We start from the raw sequence: 21938 nt of genomic DNA, 5'->3' as shown, positions 1-21938 counted from the left end.
TCGCAGACTCATTATCAATGCTCACTTGCAGGCATTTACTCCCATCAGGTTGTTTTCCGGTGTTACAAGCCACCCCTCAAGTTTCCTCCTCTAGAACCATGCTCCAGATCCAGGAATCTCTGCGCGGATTTCCTGGTGCTCAGTCCTGCTGAGATGTCTCAAGAGACACAGAAGCAACACTGCGTTAATTCTTCCTGCTGGGTTAATAATTAGGTAAAACCAGTTTGAAACAAGGGGAAATCAGTGTGTCTGGAGTTCAGGATGAGGAAGGAGGAAAAGTAAGGAATTACAGAGTTGGAATATAACTGCCACGAACTCCACCTTCTGCTGGGCAGGAGAGGGGGGATGGCAAGGAAACCCATTCAGGAACCTTAACTTATAATCAGCAAGGAATCCCCAAACTCAGAATCAGATCCCTGTCTGAGGAGGATTCTTAGCTAATCCAAATGAATAACACTGTTACTGGTGACAGAGACAAAGGCTTAAAACTTGCTAAATTACAAAATGTCTCCCTCCTTAGCACTTCTGTAGGCAGCCTAACTCTTAACTTTATTTTTTACCAAAGCATCTTCTCCTTAATTCAGCATCTTCCCCCAAATTTGTATGACAAAAGAGAAACTCTACAACTCATTTGTTCAGCCTGTTAGGATGGGTACAACCCCTGGTCAATATGCACATTACCCAGAATGCCAAGTGACAACCCCGGGAAAAGAATAGCTGATAACCTGTCTGCTTATTGGCACAAAAACATAGTGAGGTATGTGAGCCCATCATGGCCCATGACTTTATTAAGAAAAGAATCAGTAGAGATGGGGGTATTCTATGTATTTGGGCAAAACTGTATCAATAGCACTCAAAATAAAGATGCTCCCATCGATTGCACTGCCCTGTACAGATCTAGACATATTACCCAAAGGCACTTAATGTAGTTAGTCTCAAATATACAAGGCCAAAATGAAGTCTGTACAGGGTGAAATGCCAGAGTCATTGGTCATGCTGCTGGTGCCACGTGCAACCTATTAACCTGGGAGATGGGCACTCAGCTAGCCAAATGAACCTTAGCCCTTTCTATACGTTTTCTCCAAGGAGATCTCCTGGCATCATCCAAACACATACAGAATCTCCCATCCATCCCCTTCCCCAGGACTAGTGTTGAGAAATTTAGTGCAAGGAAATCACTAAAGTCCCAATGGCACAGAGAAAAAAATGCATAATCTTTGAGGTCGGTAGAGTCAGGTTTGATTTTCAGTGCTGCCCTTACTAACTGTGGGACTCTGGACAAGTTGCCACTCTGCTTCCGCACCTGTAAAGTAGTAATAATGAGATCCACCTCCCACTACTGCTGAAAGAATTAGAGAAATGCATGTTAACTGGTTAATATATATTAAGGATTCAACAGTTATTTTCTCTGGAAGTACAAATTCTATGAACCTGACATAATTTCTCTAGCCCTTGTGCTCTGCTCCTCTCTATGTTGGTACATCTTTGGTCAGCTTCACAGACCACAGGAAAGAGGAGGAGGAGGAGGAGGAGGAGGAGGAGGAGGAGGAGGAGGAGGAGGAGGAGGAGGAGGAGGAGGAGGAGGAGGAGGAGGAGGAGGAGGAGGAGAAGAAGAAAACAGAAAAAGAAAAGGTGGACCAATAGCAGTAGTTAACATGTATAGTGCTTACAGGCATTGTTCTAAGTTGTTCATATATATTAACTCACTTAGTATTCATAGCAACCTATAAAGTGGGGTCCATAATTATTCCCATTGTACAGTCAGAAAAACGGAGGCAGAGTAGGGAGGGTGTGATTTGCCCAAGGCTACGCAGCTAATAAGTGCCTGAGCCAGGATGCAAATCCATGCAGAGTATACATCAAAACAGTAAATGGTACTTAATTAAAGACATCAAAGAGCTTTAAAGAGTAGCAACTCCTCTTTTTCCTAGAAGCACTAGGTCATAAATTTGAATACAAAGCAGGTAATCCATGAGATTGAGAATGCTCTCCTGCCATAAAGATGGCAGAAAAGACTGTGCTGGTTTATCAATTACGAAGTAAGGTTGTGCCCACTGTGTATCGTCAGACCAGCCGATTCCAAATCATTCGGGAACTGAGGAAGTTTAGAAACTTATTAGTTCCTGCCTTCCCTCCCTTGTCCCCTTTGCATTAAATCAGACATATGTTGGAGTATTTTTGTTCCTTAAATGGTACCTCTGAATATTGAAAGAGATGTATGAAAGAGACAGGCATCGTCATTTTCTAAGCCTGGACGGTAGAAATATTGGCAGACATCCTGGCCGACAATAAAGAGGGAGACTTAGTCCGGATGTCAGATTCTCTAGTTTCCCTCACAGAGAAAAGTTGTGGTTGTTGTTACAGTTGTAGGATGTTAAAATCAAGTGTATTTCCATGTGTACAGCAATCTGCTGATCTGAAAAGTCCCATAGAATTTAATAAACTCTAAGGTGCACAAGCTACAGCAAAAATGTTAGCTTCTGTGCTAGGTCTATGGTACAAATAATATGATTCCAAAAGTACAAAGAGATTGAGAATAGGAAACCCCAGAGGTGGCGCAAAAGAAACATTCCGCTGCCGGGAACAGTCAGGGGAACTTTACAGCACTTGACCATTCAAGTTCAACTCCTTCTCCTTGGGAATAAGAATAGAACGAATGAAAAGGTATTGGCTATAGTGTGGGGCCTGCCTACTGGTGGGAATTACTCCAGAGAAAGTAGAGGGAAGGGAGGGGATTCCGTTAAATGAGAGAAGGACCAGAATCAGCTCAGGTATTCTCTTAACTTTCCATGCTCCTGTGCCCTCTGGAGCTTTCAAAAAGTTCTAGGTGGACTCTAAGGACAGTGAGTCAAGCTCAATACTTGGGATTCTGTGTACTTCCAAATCCTTCTCAGCACTATAAGACTGCCCCAGAAAACGGTTTGGGTAATGGTTTTAGGATATCTCAACAGCTTCAATGAGACCAAGAGCTAGGAAAGCCAACAGTAAGCAAATCAACCACCTAGCAGTTTAGATCCAAGGCAATTCAAAACCAAGTGCCAAGGGCAGCGTAAGAAAGGGGGCTTCTTTGTGTGAATTCTCTACCTCTCACTTGCTCTGGGAAGCCATGTCGTGAGCAGCTCCACAGAGGGACCCATGCGGCAAGGAATGGAAGCCTCTTGCCAAGAGGGTCCTGCCAACAGTGAGTGAGCTTAGAAATAGATTTTCCGGTCCCAGTCCAATCTCGAGCCTTGCAAGCCTTGTGTGACAGCTTGATTGCAACCTCATGAGAGACTCTTGAGCCAGAACCATCCACCCAAGTAGCTCCCAAATTCCTGACCCTCGGAATCAGTGTGAGAAAATAAATGTTTCTGGTTTTAAGTTACCCAGTGTTCAGGTAACTTGTTACTCAACAGTAGATAACTAACATAAATACTTGCTTAAGTCATATAGCTGAAATATAGTGGTATGTCTGGTTTCCCAAACCTATGCCCTTGCCATTGCACTATTCTGCCAAGTCTATAGTAGTTCTGCACTCCATGACTAATGACTTCTGTTATAGTTTTTGAAAGAAACAGAAATTCAATCAAGCTAGCTCAAGTAAAGTGGGGATTAATGAAGGAAGCACTAAGCAAAATCATAGACCTCCAAGGATAGGAAACAAATTACAGAGTTTTGCTTTTAACAAGAAGGAGTGAGTGTTTAACAACTTATCCTCCCATAAATAACATCCATAAGTGCTAGAAAAAGAAAAAAAAAAAAAGAAAAAAACCCTTGAGAGCTCCAGGAACTCAAAAAAAAGCAGGCATATTTGGAAAGCAGTCAAAAATCTTAGCACAGTGTGAATTCCAGTTTTTTCAGGTATGCCCTGAAGGCAGCCAGAATTGTAGCCAAGGTAGCATGGCTGAAATTCCAAGAAAAAGTCTGCTACTATTCTGGCTGGAGGTACCGAGTGAAAAAAGCCCATAGAAGCTGCACAACCAAAAAGTAAGGAGAGAAGAGAGCCAGAAAAAAAAAAATAGACCAGATTCTGTGCTTAAACTCAGCCCAACTTTCTGCCTGATCTCTGAACCACGTATGAAGAGGTCAAATGAAAAACAGCTAGCTTAAGTTCTTAACTTAGATCTGAAATTCCACTCACCCCAGCCATTACACTTTTCAGTTCTCAAAGCAAGTTAATTGTCTGCTAAAACAAAACATCAACACTCTTTAAAGCAATAAAACAAAATCTAGGAAGCCCTACAATATAGCATACACAATGTCCAGGATATAATCTAAAATCACTCAATATATGAAAAAGGTGACTCAGTCTCAAGAAGAAGTGCAAACAATTGATGCCAGTCTCAAGATGGTCCATTCATTGGAATTATGAGGAAAGGATTTTAAAATAATTATTATAAATATACTCAGTGAGGTCAAAGAAAACATTCATAATGAATGATGAAAACATCAGCAGAGAAATAGAAAATTAAATGAATGAAAAATTTAAATCTGAAAAATAGAACTTCTGAAATTAAAAATTCAATGGATGGGCAAAATAACGATGAAAGGAAAGAATTTGAAGATGAAGCAATAGATATCATTCAATTTGAATCAGAGACAAAAAAAAATTGAGAAGAAAAAAACAAAACAGAACCTTAGCAACCTGTGAAATAACTTCAAAATACCTCACTGAGAGAGAGAATGGAACAGAACAAATATTTATTTGGAGGAAAAAAAATACCAGAAACCATGATAAATTTTTGAAAGATGTGAATTAATAGATTGAGGAAACTCAGAAAACCACAAATAACAATAATTTGAAGAAAACCATGCCAGAGTACATTTTATACAAAGTAGTCAGAGAAAAGCATCACATTATAAATAGGAGAACAATGAGAGAAATTACAGGTTTTTCATGAGGAACTGTGGAAGTTAGGAGACAGTGGAACATCTTTAAAGTATTAAAAGAAAATAACTGCCAACCCAGATTTCCAAACCCTGCAAAAATATCCTTTAAAAATAAAAGTGTACTGAAGATATATTTTTAATTTAATAAATCTTTATTGTTCAGATTATTACAATTGTTCCTCTTTTTTCCCCCATAGCTCCCCTCCACCCGGTTCCCACCCCACCCTCTGCCCTTACCGCCCCCCCCCCACTGTCCTCATCCATAGGTGTATGATTTTTGTCCAGTCTCTTCCCGCACCCCCCCACACCCTTTTCCCCCCGAGAATTGTCAGTCCACTCCCTTTCCATGCCCCTGATTCTATTATATTCATCAGTTTATTCTGTTCATCAGATTTTTTTATTCACTTGATTTTTAGATTCACTTGTTGATAGATATGTATTTTGTTGTTCATAATTTTTCTCTTTACCTTTTTCTTCTTCTTCCTCTTCTTCTTAAAGAATACCTTTCAGCATTTCATATAATCCTGGTTTGGTGGTGATGAACTCCTTTAGCTTTTTCTTATCTGTGAAGCTCTTTATCTGCCCTTCAATTCTGAATGACAGTTTTGCTGGGTAGAGTAATCTTGGTTGTAGGTTCTTGCTATTCATCACTTTGAATATTTCTTGCCACTCCCATCTGGCCTGCATAGTTTCTGTTGAGAAATCAGCTGACAGTCGTATGGGTGCTCCCTGGTAGGTAACTAACTGTTTTTCTCTTGCTGCTTTTAATATTCTATCTTTGTCTTTTGCTCTTGGCATTTTAATTATGATGTGTCTTGGTGTGGTCCTCTTTGGATTCCTTTTGTTTGGGGTTCTGTGCGCTTCCTGGACTTGTAAGTCTATTTCTTTCACCAGGTGGGGGAAGTTTTTGGTCATTATTTCTTCAAATAGGTTTTTAGTATCTTGCTCTCTCTCTTCTTCTGGCACCCCCATAATTCTGATGTTGGTATGCTTGAAGTTGTCCCAGAAGCTCCTTACACTATCTTCATATTTTTGGATTCTTTTTCCTTTTTGCTTTTCCGGTTGAGTGTTTTTGCTTCTTTGTATTTCAAATCTTTGACTTGATTCTTGTGATCCTCTAGTCTGCTGTTAGATCTCTGTATATTTTTTATTTCAGTCAGTGTATGCTTAATTTCTAGTTGGTCCTTTTTCATATCCTCGAGGGTCTCACTAAATTTATCGGCCTTTTCTAGAAAATTCTTGTAAAACCTTATAACCGTGGTTTTGAACTCTATATCCAGTCACTTGCTTTCCTCCATTTCTTTCATTTGTGATCTGTTTCTTTGTCTTCGCATTTTGGCTGCTTCCCTGAGTTGATAGAGTGGCTTTATGTGCTAGGTGTCCTATAGGGCCCAGTAGCTCAGCCTCCCCAGTTACCTGAGGTGGACACTCTTGGTGCACCCCTTTGTGGGCTGTGTGCACAGGCTTGTTGTAGTTAAGCCTTGATTGTTGTTGGTATCACTGGGAGGAATTGACCTCCAGGCCAATTGGCTGTGAGGATCAGCTGTGTCTACACTGGGAGAACTTCTGTGCTGGAGTCCCTGAAGATATTTTTAGCTAATAAAAAAATTTGTCACCGTAAGACCTATGCTAAAAACCTGTCAGGATAAATAAATATAAGATTGAAAATTATATTAGAGGGAATTTTGGATTTTCAGGAATAAATGAAGAGCATAAGATATAAATGATAAATATATGGGTAAAAATTAAATACTTTTTTATTTTAATTTCTGTAGAATGCATAGAACTATTCACAACAAAAAGTATAACATAGTCTTATGGGATTTATTATATATGTAAGGTAATAGATATGACAACTATAATTTAAAGCAGGGGTCCTCAAACTTTTTAAACAGGGGGCCAGTTCACTGTTCCTCCGACCGTTGGAGGGCCAAACTATAGTTTAAAAAAAAACTATGAACAAATTCCTATGCGCACTGCAGGCCCGGGACAAGTCAGCTGCTAAGCAGGACAGGCAGCGGCACCCGACAGGCCGGATAAATGTCCTCGGCGGGCTGCATGTGGCCCGCAGGCCGTAGTTTGAGGACCCCTGATTTAAAGTATGGTAGGATGGAGAATAAGTGAACCTATACATTACAGCATTTCTTCTCTTTATTATTTAATACTATGCAAACATAAACTCTGAAAAATTAAGAATGTATAGTGTAAACATTTTTTAAATGCAAAGCATTATAACTATAAACCAATAAATGCACTAAAATGGAAATGAAAATTGTAAAATAATCCAAAAGGAAGCAGCATAAGGGAAAGAGGGGAAATGAGAAGGATTAAAGTATACAAAATAAAATAAAATGGTAGGCCAAAATCCAATCTTATCAATAATTATATTAAATATTAATGGGCTGAACACTCCAAGTAAAAGGCACAAATCATCAGAATGGATTAAAAGTCAAGACCCAATTAAACCCTATCCATAAGAGACACATCTTAAATATAAATTAAAACTTTGAAAGTACATGGACAGAAAAAGATATCCTATATAATAAAAGCCTAATATGCAAATCAACCAAACTGAGGAACGACTGGCCGCTAAGACGTGCACTGACCACCAGGGGCAGACACTTAACACAAGAGCTGTCCCCTCGTGGAGGTGCACTCCCACAGGGGGAGCGCCGCTCAGCCAGAAGCTGGGCGTACAGCTGGCGAGCACAGTGGCGGTGGCAGGAGCCTCACCCGCCTCCACAGCAGCACTAAGGAGCAGTGAGCCGAGAGGTAAGGAGCAGCCAGCAGGTGGGTGGTAAAGAGCGAGGGGTCCCGGAGAGCAAGAGGGCACAAGCTGGGCTGAGGGACCCTCCCCGCCACCAAGTACATGAATTTCATGCACTGGGCCTCTAGTACCATATAAAGAGTAAGCTACTAGGCTGAAATGGCTGTAATGATATCAGATACAACAGATCTCACGAAAATTACCTAAAATAATAAAGAACATTACATAAAAAATAAAAGGGCCAATTCATCATAAAGGTATACCCATCATAAATATTTACTTGCCTAAAAACATAGCCTTAAAATACATGAGTTAAAAATTGACAGGATGAAAGAAACAGATGATGCTACAATCAGAGTGGGAGAATTTAATGCCCCTCTTCAGCAAATGATAGAAAAGAAAAACAAAAAACAATGGATACATAGAATAAAATAATTGGACATATCGTTCATCTCCACCTAAAATGTATAGAGCTAAGCACCAACAATTGCACAATACATGTTTTTTCAAGTGTACATGGTAGATTCACCAAAATAGACCATACGTTAGACCATAATGCAAGTTTCAATACTTTCAAAGGACTGGAGTCATACAATGTATGTTCTTTGACTACTAAAATATCAAATTAGAAACAATGTAGCTAGGATAATCATCAATGTTTAAAAATTGAATAGCATATGGATGCATATGTCTCTCCAATTTAGTGTTTTGGGTTTCTTCTAATAAATACCCAGAAGTGGAAATGCTGGGTCCTTTCTGTCTCTTGTTACATAGCCTTTGTTTTAAAGTCTATTCTGTCTGGTATAAGTATTGCTATCTTCGCTTTTGTTTGTTTGTTTCCATTTTCATTAAATATCATTTTCCATCCCTTAACTTTCAGTCTATGTCTCTCTGCATCTGAAATGTCTCTTGTACACAGCATATGCAAGAGTCTTGTTTTGTTGTCCATTCAGCCTCAATATGTCTTTTGATTGGACCATTTAATCCATTTGCATTTAAAGAAATTGTTGATATATATGTATTTATTGCCATTTTATTATTCACATTTTTTTATTTTCCTTCTTCTTATAGAAGACCCTTTAACGTTTCTGGTAATACTGGTGATGAACTCATTTAGTTTTTTTCTTGTCTGGGAAGCTCTTTATCTGTCCTTTGATTCTAAATGATAGCTTTGCTGGGTTATCCATATGTTCACTGCAGCATCATTTACAATAGCCAAGATATGGAAGCAACCTCAGTGTCCATCAACAGATAAAGAAGTGGTGCATATGTGCTATATAATGGACTATAACTCAGCCATAAAAAAGAATAAAATCTTGCCATCTGCAACAACGTGGGTGGATCTAGAGAGTACGAAGTAATCTCTTTGAGAACCCCAAAACCATAAGCTATTTAAATAAATTGGTAAATTGGGTCTCATCAAAACTTAAACCTTTGTCTCAGCAAAATATAGCTTTAATAATATAAAGAGATAAGCAACATAACGGGAGAAAATATTTGCAATCTGACAAAGAACTGGTATTTTAAATACACAAAGAATTCTGACAACTCAATAAAAAGAAGGAAAATCACAAAATTAAATTGTGGACAAAATACCTGAATAGACACTTACAAAAGAATATAAACAACTGGCCAATACACACATGAGGAAAAAATACATCAAATCACAAGTAATCAGAGAAACCCAAATTAAAACCCAGTAGTAGTCAGTTTCAGAGGCTGTCATGACAGATGGAAGCTGGGGCACCAGTACTTGGCAAAGACAGCAGTGAATGCTCACTGGCCAGTTTTTTGTGTGATTCTGACAAGACTTCTAGTCATGTGACCTCCAGGTCCAGCTCTCCAGCCCACACCTTCCATCCCAACAATTCTGTAACTACCCAGTATCTTTTTAGTAAATTCTTTTTCTACTTAAATCAGCCAAAGTCAGGTTTGGGGGGCAGTGGGTGGGGAGATTAAACTAAAAACACTGCTGATTCAAACAGATGTTTTCTGCAAATTATTTATGTAAGAAGAATAAAGAAATGTAAAAAGCATCAATTTTAGTTTTCCATTAAAATCAAGAAAATAAGGAGACCATCCTATATAATAAAAGAGAAACATGTAAATTGACCGTACCTCTGCTACACTTACCAGCCAATCAGAAGTGAGTATGCAAATTAACCTGACAAAGATGTAGGTTTAATTTGCGTACGCAGGCAGCGAGAGGCCTGGGTTCCGGGAACATCCTTGGAACCCAGGCTGCTCACAGCCTGTAGGCCCTGAGCAGCCAGGGTCCCAGAACGCCCCTGGCCACTCCAGGCCTACGGGCGCAGGCGCCAAGTGGTTGGGGGTGGATGTTCCCGCCCCGCGGCCGCTTGCGCGTGCGCTGGCACCAAGCGGCGGCCTGGGTCCATGCCCCCAGCCCGGCACCCACAACGCAGGGCTGGCTGCCAGCCTCGGGGTGTGTGGACCCGGAAGCCGCCCACAACACAGGGCTGGGCCTTGGGGGCAGGCCCCCCCGGGCCATGGCGACACGCCCCTAGCCCAGGGACACAATGCAGGGGGTCCTCTGCGCATGAGCTGCAGAGGAAACACCTTTTCTTTTTTTTTTTAATATATTTTATTGATTTTTTTATAGAGAAGAGGGGAGAGGGATAGACAGTTGGAAACATCGATGAGAGAGAAACATCAATCAGCTGCCTCCTGCACACTCCCCACTGGGGATGTGAACCCAACCAAGGTAAACGCCTTTAACAGGAATCAAACCTGGAACCCTTCAGTCTGCAGGCCGACACTCTATCCACTGAGCCAAACCAGTTCGAGCGTAAACATCTTTTCTGACCGCTCATTGGCTAAGCTCCCTGTACGCCACCACTTGCAGTGTTCTTGGTAACTTGGGTAATAAGAATCCAAAAAGGTGATCTAGGGTTTTTCCACCTCACTCCTGGAGGAAAAAACGAAGGTTTGCTGCTGGAGGGGCTAAGAAATGTCATATCCTGCCCTAGCCGGTTTGGTTCAGTGGATAGAGCCTCAGCCTGCTGACCGCAGGGTCTGGGTTCAATTCTGATCAAGGGCATGTACCTAGGTTACAGGCTCCTCCCTGGCTGGGGCCAAGGTCAGGGCTCATGCAGGAGGCAACCAATCAAAGTGTCCCTCTCACAATGATGTTTCTCTCTGTCTCTCCCTCTCTCTTCCACACTCTCTAAAAATCAATGGAAACATATCCTCAGGTGAGGAAGGAAGGAAGGAAGGAAGGAAGGAAGGAAGGAAGGAAGGAAGGTCGGTCATATCCTATGAAAGACACATCTTGAAAATGCCTAAAGAAAGTTGTCATTTTTTCATGGTGAAGGGAGTGTTGATGAAAACACCTTGGTGGCTGCGGTGGCTGGTGGTGGCTGCAGCAGCGGGGTGATGGGGCTGGCGCCTTCCCCTGATCAGCCTGGTTGCCTTCCCCTGATCAGCCCGGTTGCCTCCCGCAGTGTAGGACATCCCCTGAGGGCTCCCAATCTGTGAGAGGGGGCAGACTGGGCTGAGGGACTCCCCCCACCAGTGCACGAATTTCGTGCACTGAGCCCCTAGTTATGTAAATAAAAGTTGAGAGTATAGGTGTCAAATGCAGTGAAAAGACAGGTGAACAAAATACAGGCAGAGACAAAGATATGCTTGCCAAGATAAGAAAAACCTAAAGATGAAATAAAGGCACCAAGATCTACATTAGAAGCTGAAAATATAATGGTAGACCCTGTAGAAAATCAAATTTATGGCATGAAGAACAAACTTGAAAAGTTCTTCAAGAATTCAAATTAGAAATGGCAGGGGAGGTTGGGGGGGAGGGGTAGAGAACAACCAAAGGACTTGTATGCATGCATATTAGCATAACCAATGGACACAAACACTGGGGCGGTGGGGGCCTGCCTGGGGTGGGAATGGTTGGGGGGGTCAATTGGGGAAAAAGGAGACATATGTAAAACTTAAGACAATAAAAAAAAAAAGATACAACTGACATACAAACAAAAGAATTCAAAGAAGAGAAGAAAAGATGTATAGATGTATAGATATGTATAGGTTGGGAACAGAAATCAAATATGTAGGTAATGGATATTCCTAAAAATGAGACCAAAACAAATAGAACAGAAGCAAAAATCAAAAATATAAGGAATAAACTTTGCACCATTGAAGAATAATAGTTTATATATAATAAACAAAAAAAAGTTACCATCAGTCAACACTAATAAAAAGAGACCAACAGCCAGAAAAGAACAATTGTCAAACAGACAATAGAGTGTGTGATGTTAATGAAATCTTAGCCAATAGCTCCGACTACCCTCTGCAGGCCAGGGCTCATGAGAGTGCAGAAGTAATCTGCTGCCATCTCCTGCATTCAGGATGCTCAAACTCTCTGCCACCGATCAGTCCAGGGATCTGGACTTAAACCCTCTCCATCACACACAGGCCAAGGGTCTTCCTACCAGTTTCTAGTTAATAGTTGACACTACGACTGTTTCCTCTTTACATCTGTGACCTAGCTTATGGATTCCTTGTGTTGTTCTTTCTTTATCCCCAATAAAATCAAGCCCAAGATCCTCATCCTAACAATTTTTCCACTATTTGTTCAACCAGTAATGCTCCAACCTTAGATTCCATTGCTTTCCTTAGGATTATATTTGTCTACCAAGTTTTGGGGATCAAGTTATATCTAACTCATCTTTGTTGTCACCTTTTGCATTTAGTAAGTCCTCATGAAATTTATGTTGAATTAGTTTTTAAGTAATTGTCCATTATAATCAGACTAATTTTTTCCACCATTGCCCTCACTTATTTCTGCCTCTGACTCTATCCTTGTACCATTCCTCCTACCTGGCTTATCTCTTTGGCCTTTCCTTCCCATTCACATCTTTGTCAGCCCTTCAGATTGCAGGTAATTCTGTGTCCCTCCATTAATTCTCTTTAACTAATTTGGCCTCTGTTTCGCCCACTTTCCTAAGACTCTATATATTGTCACACACTATCTTACAGTGTCCCCTACTAACATCAAGTCACCTGAGTCTGAACCAGCATCAATAAGTGGGAAGTCTCCAGAATTTGATATAAGAGACCTAGCATTACAAACCAACATTGTTACTACCTTCTAGGAGACCACAGTCAAGTTATATATGCTCTTTGAGCCTCTGTTTACCATCTGTAAAATGGCGATAATAGCTCAAGAGGACTGTGCATAGACTAAAAATACATAGTAAAAAGAAGGCAAAGGCCCTGACCGGTTTGGCTCAGTGGATAGAGCGTCAGCCTGCAGACTAAAGGGTCCCAGGTTCGATTACGGTCAAGGCATGTACCTGGGTTGCAGGCACATCCCCAGTGGGAGGTGTGCAGGAGGCAGCTGATCGATGTTTCTCTCTCATCGATGTTTCTAACTATCCTCTCCCTTTCCTCTCTGTAAGAAATCAATAAAATATATGTTTTTAAAAAAAGGCAAAAAATAATTTGGGTCATTATTATCATTATTCAATCCTTTCTCCCCCAAAGAGTTCATAGTTTCTTTATACAATGGCACTCCTCTATATCATCGAAAGCATCTCACCCAATATTTCCCACACAGCACACTGACATGGAAGTCAGAAGACATGCCTTATTATTATATAACCTGCAGCAAGTCACTTGACCTCTGAGTCTCCCTGATGTTTAAACAAGAGTCATATTACCATATCTCCCCTACTTGTATTACACCATTGTGAGAGGCAACAAATAGGTGACGATGCACAAATACTTCATAACCTACAGAGCACTTGTAACTTGTAAAATGTGACTGTTAGCTTTAGTTATCCTCAAATGTCCTCAATATAAATTTACTGACTTGGATTACCCTTACTCAACCTTCTTTCAAATTTTGCTTAGCCCATTTTACCCCACTAGTCTTCCCATGAGGCACACAGAAAAGCTCCCTCCCTGAACTACTAGTATACCCATCATCAGATGCTGGCCTCCTTCTCTCATGGGTTCCATGGTTCACACATTGACTGCATCCTCCTCTGTACCTGGTTACTAGGAGCCCAGATCCAGACATAGGTGACGATGCACAAATACTTCATAACCTAAAGAGCACTTGTAACCTGTGAAATGTGACTGTTAGCTTTAGTTATTCTCAAATGCCACCAAAGCAGAGCTACCCAGCTAACTGGAAGTTGATGCAAGACTGAGGCCATTCGAGACCAGAAGAACCACTCAGCTCAGCCTAGCCCTGGCTGCTAATCCCCAGAATCATAATATAAACAAATATTTGTTGTTTTAAATCATAATATTTTGAAAAAGTAGCAAAAGTTAACTGACACAGTGGCTGAGAACATTCACAAGGCTAGAAAATAATAATTCAGCCACAGGAAAATAAATATTCGAGAGTTGTGAATACTACAGATACGAAATATAATCAGAATCTTTTTAGGACCATCATCTTAGAATTCATGACTCCATCACACATAGGAGCAAATCAAAGCAACTTGTTCCCATGAAAAATGTAGTTCACTGAAGGAAGCGAAGACAATCACTACCACCAACCAATATACTTCCAGTGCTAGCTGAGTGCAAGAGGTCAACCACGACCTTCAGCACCCTCTAAGGATCCCATTCCCCAGACCCTTCCATACTTCTGCGCAACTGCAGACTTCTGTGAAGTCCTGCCTTCACAAATCACAAAGCTTAGACTTCAGACATGCCCAATAACAGGCAGAAACCTACTGCTAAAGAGCCAGAAACACCAATGCTGCCTACATTTAATAAGACCTAGAGATGAGAGACAGAAACAGAACAGAGGCATAACACAGTGCAAAGAGAACAGCCCTTGGACTCAGACCCCAATCCCAGCTTCATCCCTTATAAGGTTTCTTACTGGGCTTAGAGTTAGGAGACGTGGGCTCACTTCCGGAGTTTCCACTTATTTGTGGGACCTCATTTTCATTGCTTGGAAAATGAGATTTTTTTGCAGTCTTGAAAGTTTATAATTTTGAAACTAGAGATATTTTGTTGTTGTTGTTGAGCAAGTTACTTAAACTGTCTGACCTTCAGTATCCTAACCTTTAAGATGGGTTTAGTAAAACCTACCCCAAAGTGTTGACCTGCGTGTAAAGCACAGCACTGACATATAGCAGACACTTAATAAACAGCAAACAATTGGGAAAATGTTTGACTGCTGTTCAGACCATATTTTTTCTGCTAGAACCCTGACAGCTTATTATTGAGAATTCTTGAACTTTCTACCACTCTAATGAGTCCTTTTTATTGAGAGCACCTAGAATTCGGGAATCTTATCTTTTTTCTATCATATTTAAACTACAGAACTTAAAAAAAAAGCATAGAATGAATAAAAAGAACGTACCTTAGCATACTTCTAACCTCAAATTATTAATTTTCAAGAACAAAGCTCCTCGTTTTGCAAATGAAGAAAATGAAGCTCAGTGAATAAATGGAAACTCCAAAAGTGAACCCAGGTTTCCGAGCCCCAAGTCCACTTCTCTTTCCACAACTCAGAATCTGTATCTGTCTGCTAGAGCAGTGGTCGGCAAACTCATTAGTCAACAGAGCGGCAAACCGCGGCTCGCGAGCCGAGCTGCAGTTTGCTGACCACTGTGCTACAGGAAACATTCCCAAGTCATTTCTCATCCATCCTTTTGGCCAGAAATCCAGATTAGCTTTTGTCACTGCCATATCATCAGGCCACCTTCACTCAAGACCCACTTATTGTCTGCAAATGTTGCTATAATTAAATCCAAGTGGCCGATGTGAGTTATCATCACGTACCCTCTCCAGCCATTAGTCACATTTCCAGGGCTGCAGTTCTTTCTAAAGAGGTCACTCACTCTTCTCTTTCCCCTTGGCTATGCCAGCAGGGTTTTGCTTTCCATTTCTTGGGCGAGGAACTTTCAAGCCGAACTCATTTTCAGGCAATGGGCCAACCTTCCCATTTATCCCAGTGACCTTACAACAGCCAGAAAATCTCTCTCATCACTGCAGAGCTGGAGGGGGTGGGGGGCAGCGAGGGGAGGAACTCTGAAGCAGTGTCTCTGATAGCAGCAGACCGGGGCTGTTTTTAATAAGAGTATAGAATTCCCATCATCATCATATAATACCACGATCAGAATCAGAATCAGAAACCCCTTGTGTTTAGTGCATCACTTTACCATACTTCTCTCTGGATGTGTATAATAATCCGTCCAGCTAGGGTATAAAAAGTGTAGAATCTTTGAGCTGGATAGGGTTATCAGAATCATCTGGTCCAAACGCCTCACCTTGCAAATGAGGAATCTGAGAAAGTGACTAGCCCACAATCACTGAGTGAGAGAAGGATAGAATGCATTTGGACTCAGGTCTCCCATCTGAATCTCAGTCCAAGAATCATCTCACCCTTTGCTCTTAGGATCCCAGGAGACTGGTAAGTACCTGGAATGGAGCATGTCTCGAGGCTGTCCTCTGAGAAACAACCTCGCCAGCACTACTAGTCAGCATGACTCACTTGGGGCTGACCCGGCTTCCCAGTTCCAGGGATGAGCACATGGCCCAGACCTGGGGAAGGAGAACACACCCTCTTCTGGCCATAGTTACTGGTGAAAAGATAATTATATGACCTAAATCAGGCTGAGGAGACTCACCGCCAGGATTTTTGCTAGAGCTGTTAGAAAAATAACCGGCTGGGTATTCTCGGGGATTGTACATTGTAAGGACAATAAAAGCCTTGAGTTGCTCGAGGCCACCTTTGCCACAAGTTCAAAAAAGCCTTCCTTAGGATGCATCCAACAGAGTAACATCATTTGAGCACCTGAATTCAACCATATCTGAATTGTGTGCATCAATAAATTTTACCTTTTTTTTAAGATCATCTGAGTTGTGCTGTCATTTGTAACCAACTTTTCTCTCTCAGTTGCAATCATGAATGAAATGTTAAGAATCCCTTGGTACAAGACAGCTTTTAACATCATCACTGACAACATGAGCACCCCTTCCCCTCTCACTCACACCCCTATACCCAATAGACCCCTAAATGGAATTGCTCCCTGAGTCTTGCATAATATGAATCACATTAATAATAAATTATGATTGGGCACTACTTTTTGCATTATCTCTGACTATAGTGCCATTCAATTCTTTAAAATCCCCATCAGGAAAAACATATATAAATGAAACAAGGAGAAACCAAGATGGCGGCATAGGTAAACACCTAAACTGCTGCCTCGCACAACAATTTCAAAACTACAACTAAAAGACAAAATGGACATCATCCAGAACCACAGGAAGGCTGGCTGAGTGGAAATTCTACAACTAGAAGGAAAGAGAAAAGCACACTGAGACTCAAAGGAGCTGCAGGAGGCAGAGGTACTGAGACGCGCACGCGCAGAGAGGAATGGCAACTGAGTGCGCGGCTGGCTTTCTTAAGCAGGAAGTTGACAAAAGCTCCCGACTGTGCTGAACTCCAGTTCCAGGCAAGACTCTGGGTACCCAGACTCATATGGGGTGAAACTGGACTGTCAGGAAAGAGAAAAGCACACTGAGACTCAGAGGAACTGCGGAAGGCAGAGGTACTGAGGTGCGCAGGCGCATGCTGAGAGGACAGGCAACTGAGTATGTGGCTGGTTTTCTCAAGCGGGAGGGAGAGGGCGGCTTTCTCTCAGCGGTGCTTGCAGTGATTACCACGGGACACTGAGACACAGGGGCCTATTAGGGCAGGGCTGACGGGAAACCAATGCTGTTGGCTCCACCCTGAGACTCCACCCCATCCAAGCTGAGCACAGAGGCTTTTGCAAGTCTTGTCTCATAAGGGTGTCTCCAGCACAGAAGTTCTCCCAGCGTAGACAGAGCTGATCCTCACAGCCAATTGGCCTGGAAGTCAATTCCTCCCAGTGATACCAACAACAATCAAGGCTTAACTACAACAAGACTGTGCACACAGCCCACAAAGGGGTGTATCAAGAGTGTCCACCTCAGGTAACTGGGGAGGCTGAGCCACTGGGCCCTATAGGACACCTAGCACACAAAGCCACTCTATCAACTCAGGGAAGCAGCCAAAATGCGGAGACAAAGAAACATCACAAATGAAAGAAATGGAAGAAAGCAAACGACTGGATATAGAGTTCAAAACCACGGTTATAAGGTTTTTTAAGAATTTTCTAGAAAAGGCTGATAAATTTAGCGAGACCCTCAAGGATATGAAAAAGGACCAACTAGAAATTAAGCATACACTGACTGAAATAAAAAATAATATACAGCCGAAACCGGTTTGGCTCAGTGGATAGAGCATCGGCCTGCGGACTGAAAGGTCCCGGGTTCAATTCCGGTCAAGGGCATGTACCTTGGTTGCAGGCACATCCCCAGTGGGAGGTGTGCAGGAGGCAGCTGATCGATGTTTCTCTCTCATCGATGTTTCTAGCTCTCTATCCCTCCCCCTTCCTCTCTGTGAAATATCAATAAAATATATTTTTTAAAAAAATAATATACAGAGATCCAATAGCAGACTAGAGGATCGCAAGAATCAAGTCAAAGATCTGAATTACAAAGAAGCAAAAGACACTCAACTGGAAAAGAAAAAAGAAAAAAGAATCCAAAAATATGAAGATAGTGTAAGGAGGCTCTGGGACAACTTCAAGCGTACGAACATCAGAATTATGGGGTGCCAGAAGAAGAGAGAGAGCACGATAGTAAAAACCTATTTGAAGAAATAATGACCGAAAACTTCCCCCACCTGGTGAAAGAAATAGACTTAAAAGTCCAGGAAGCGCAGAGAACCCCAAACAAGAGGAATCCAAAGAGGACCACACCAAGACACATCATAATTAAAATGCCAAGAGCAAAAGACAGAGAGAGAATATAAAAAGCAGCAAGAGAAACTATGCAGGCCAGACGGGAGTGGCAAATATTCAAAGTTATGAGTAGCAAGAACCTACAAGCAAGATTACTCTACCCAGCAAAGCTATCATTCAGAATTGAAGGGCAGATAAAGAGCTTCACAGATAAGAAAAAGCTAAAGGAGTTCATCACCACCAAACCAGGATTATATGAAATGCTGAAAGGTATTCTTTAAGAAGAGGAAGAAGAAGAAAAAGGTAAACAGAAAAATTATGAACAACAAATACATATCTATCAACAAGTGAATCCAAAAATCAAGTGAATAAAAAAATCTGATGAACAGAATAAACTGGTGAATATAATAGAATCAGGGGCATAGAAAGGGAGTGGACTGACAATTCTTGGGGGGGAAAGGTGTTTGGGGGGTGCAGAAAGAGACTGGACAAAAATCATACACCTATGGTTGAGGACAGTGGGGGCGGGTAAGGGCAGAGGGTGGGGTGGGAACCGGGTGGAGGGGAGGTATGGGAGAAAAAAGAGGAACAATTGTAATAATCTGAACAATAAACATTTATTAAATTTAAAAAAAAAAAAGAAAGAAACAAGAAGGCTTTTAAGACTCTGGTCTACCGAATGAAAAAGTGAGAAAGTAAGCATCCAGTCCATCAATCCATCGCTTTGGTACACACCCACCTCCCAACCAAAAGGTAGTATTAATGATGTGCCTTCAGACCAGACAGCCCATTTAAAACAAAGCCTACTGAACGTCACAACAGCATGTTTTATAAAAATCTGCTCTAAACAAAAGAAAATATTATTAAAACCACCTCAGCAGTCACATCAGCTTGGCCCTTTACAAGAGAACTATCTTCTAGGTCAAGCATGTCAAACTCAAAGGCTAACACGGGCCAAATAAACAAGGTTTAAGTTTATGTGGGCCACAAAAAAAAAAAACAAAAGCTTTAATTTTCATAGAAACTTAGGTTTATTTCGATAGAAACATGCTGAATACAAAGGGCTGAAATAAATGAGTAATCATTAACATGAAGTAATAGAACATTTTAATAAAAATTAATATTTTTCCTTGAACATTAACTTACCAGACACTGCATAACTGCACAAATTAATAAGCGTAATGCAAATAAACCTATTTTTCTTGTTCTCAGAAAGTGAAATATTTCCTGTTGCACACACCAAACAAGTCAGTACGAGACTAATGATGTGGCAATCCACTGCTAAAATATTTGCTGCTAGTATTAGTGGAGAGAAATGGTGTGCCTGCGCATAAGGCGCGTAAGGGAAATAAATGCAACACAATTATAGTAATCGGTCATTAGCAAACGTTGTAGTTCATTATTAATAATTATGTATAACACAATATTGTAAAAATTAAGGTACAAAAATTTTATTAAAACATTTCTTACAGAGGGCGCCGGAGGCGATGCGCCAGGGAAGATGGGAGATACCAGAGTGCGGAAGAGACTACTTTTGTTGTTGACGAAGTGAGCAACATTGTGAAAGAGGCTATAGAAAGTGCCATCGGTGGCAAGGCCTATCAGCACAGCAAAGGCGATCAGTGGACCACAAATGTAGTAGAACAAACTTTAAGCCAACTCAGCAAGCTGGGAAAACCATTCAAATACATTGTGACTTGTATAATTATTCAGAAGAACGGAGCAGGACTACACAGGTGAGTTCTTGCTTCTGGGACAGCTCTACTGACGGAAGCTGCACCGTGCGATGGGAGAACAAGACCATGTACTGCATCGTCGGCGCCTTTGGACTGTCCATCTGACTGACCTCCTCATCCCCCCGGGCTCTTTCTCCTCTGTCTCAACTTTTCTCTCTGATCTTCTAACCACCAGCCATGGATTCAGTGAACAGCTTTCCCACTCTGTTTTCTGTGGCACTCTCAACATGCAGAGAAAAACCAAAATGACTGCACTGTTCTGTGATCAACACACCTTCAGTCACACGGATCCTTCTTGGGCAGTCGGAACATGGACTGCCACGTGTCCACACTCTGAATATCTCTGTTCAAAGGTGTTAAACACTCAGCCTGCCTGTGTGAGCCTTTCTCTACTCTGAAATCATTCAAACACACTAATTTTTTCCATACTTTTGTTAGAATAAATTATTCCAATTTAAAAAAAACAACATTTCTTACATACCGTTATATTTTCTGGGCCTCAAAAATATTCATTGTGGGCCACATGCGGCCCACGGGTTGCGAGTTTGACATGCTTATTCTAGGTGTTGGAAAAGATTCTCAGAGAAGTTAATATAGATGCTTCTAGAACAGCCATGGGCAAACTACGGCCCGCGGGCCAGATCCGGCCCGTTCGGCTGTTCTATCCGGCCCGCAGAGCCGAAAGAGCGGAGGGTTCTCTTGCTCTCCCCTCCACTCCTTTACTTTGAATTTATATTAGTTCACACAAACATTCCATCCATGCTTTTGTTCCGGCCCTCCGGTCCAGTTTAAGAACCCATTGTGGCCCTCGAGTCAAAAAGTTTGCCCACCCCTGTCTAGAATCACTAAATGTTTATTTACCATATGCTGTGGTGTGGAAGGTGAAATTGCAACCAGACAAAATAATAATTATATTAGAATTGCTTTTCAATACAGAATTGTGTATTGAAAAGACAAAGCACCCAGTGCCAGCATTTCATTTTTTAATGAGAGACTTACTAATAGTTGTGATTTATGGACACTAAGAAATCAGAAGCTTGGCTAGCAAAGCAAGTCGTCCTTCCTATGATAAACATACCCGTTTCTCTGAGTACAGTGTGGTATCAAATGCTATAAGCCCATAGATTATTTTTCAGGTTTTGCATCAGAGCCAAATTATGCTAGGTGGATAGGACAAATGGACGGAAAGACAGACAGACAGATAGATACTGCTTCGTAATTCATTTCAGACCCAGATGATGCTCCCCCCTTTTGCCATCACCTCTATGAGAAAATTGGGGCTGTAATGGCTTCTAGAACAAAATATATATCCCCCACTTAAGTCAAATAGTATCTTTAGCCTCAAAATGCATTGCACACAAGCGAGCAGATGAGTTTTACTACTAGGACACAAATACATGTTGGAGCAAAGTTAAAGAAGGGAACACACAAATAATCCAGGGGTCTGAGCGTATGTTTTAGGCGAAATCTGCTCTGCTCAAATTCAGTCATGGAACTTGCATTCACTCTTTAAATAAATACTAAGTTCCCACTACTGGGCTGAGTACACAGTGTGAACAAAACAGGCATGGTCCCTGTTGTCCTCATGACGACTACAGTCTAAAGGAGAAAGCAGATAATAAATAAGTAAACATTCATGAGCATAGTCCCAATTGTCTGTTACTGCGAAACAAGCTACTGCAAAGCGTGATGGCTCAAAACATCAGCCACTGTCTTGTATCTCGCAATACGGAGGGTCAGGAATTCAGGCAGAGTTCAGCTCAGCAGTTCTGTTCCACGTGGTGTCAACAGAGGTCACACGACAGT

The 21938-nt window shown here is 41.4% G+C and overlaps 1 pseudogene across 1 annotated transcript; it reads left to right on the top strand.

Annotated features, from left to right (window-relative positions):
- The first annotated feature begins 686 nt into the window (after positions 1-686).
- LOC308248356 (dynein light chain Tctex-type 1-like) lies at positions 687-20241 on the top strand (annotated as a pseudogene). The gene is made up of 2 exons: positions 687-757; positions 19869-20241. The product of its transcript is annotated as a dynein light chain Tctex-type 1-like (transcript).
- Positions 20242-21938: the final 1697 nt, after the last annotated feature.

This window comes from Plecotus auritus (assembly GCF_963455305.1).
Source record: "Plecotus auritus genome assembly, chromosome: 5".
NCBI lineage: Eukaryota > Metazoa > Chordata > Mammalia > Chiroptera > Vespertilionidae > Plecotus > Plecotus auritus.
Note: the sequence above shows the minus strand (reverse complement) of the source record. Positions and strands in the feature narration are given on the sequence as shown.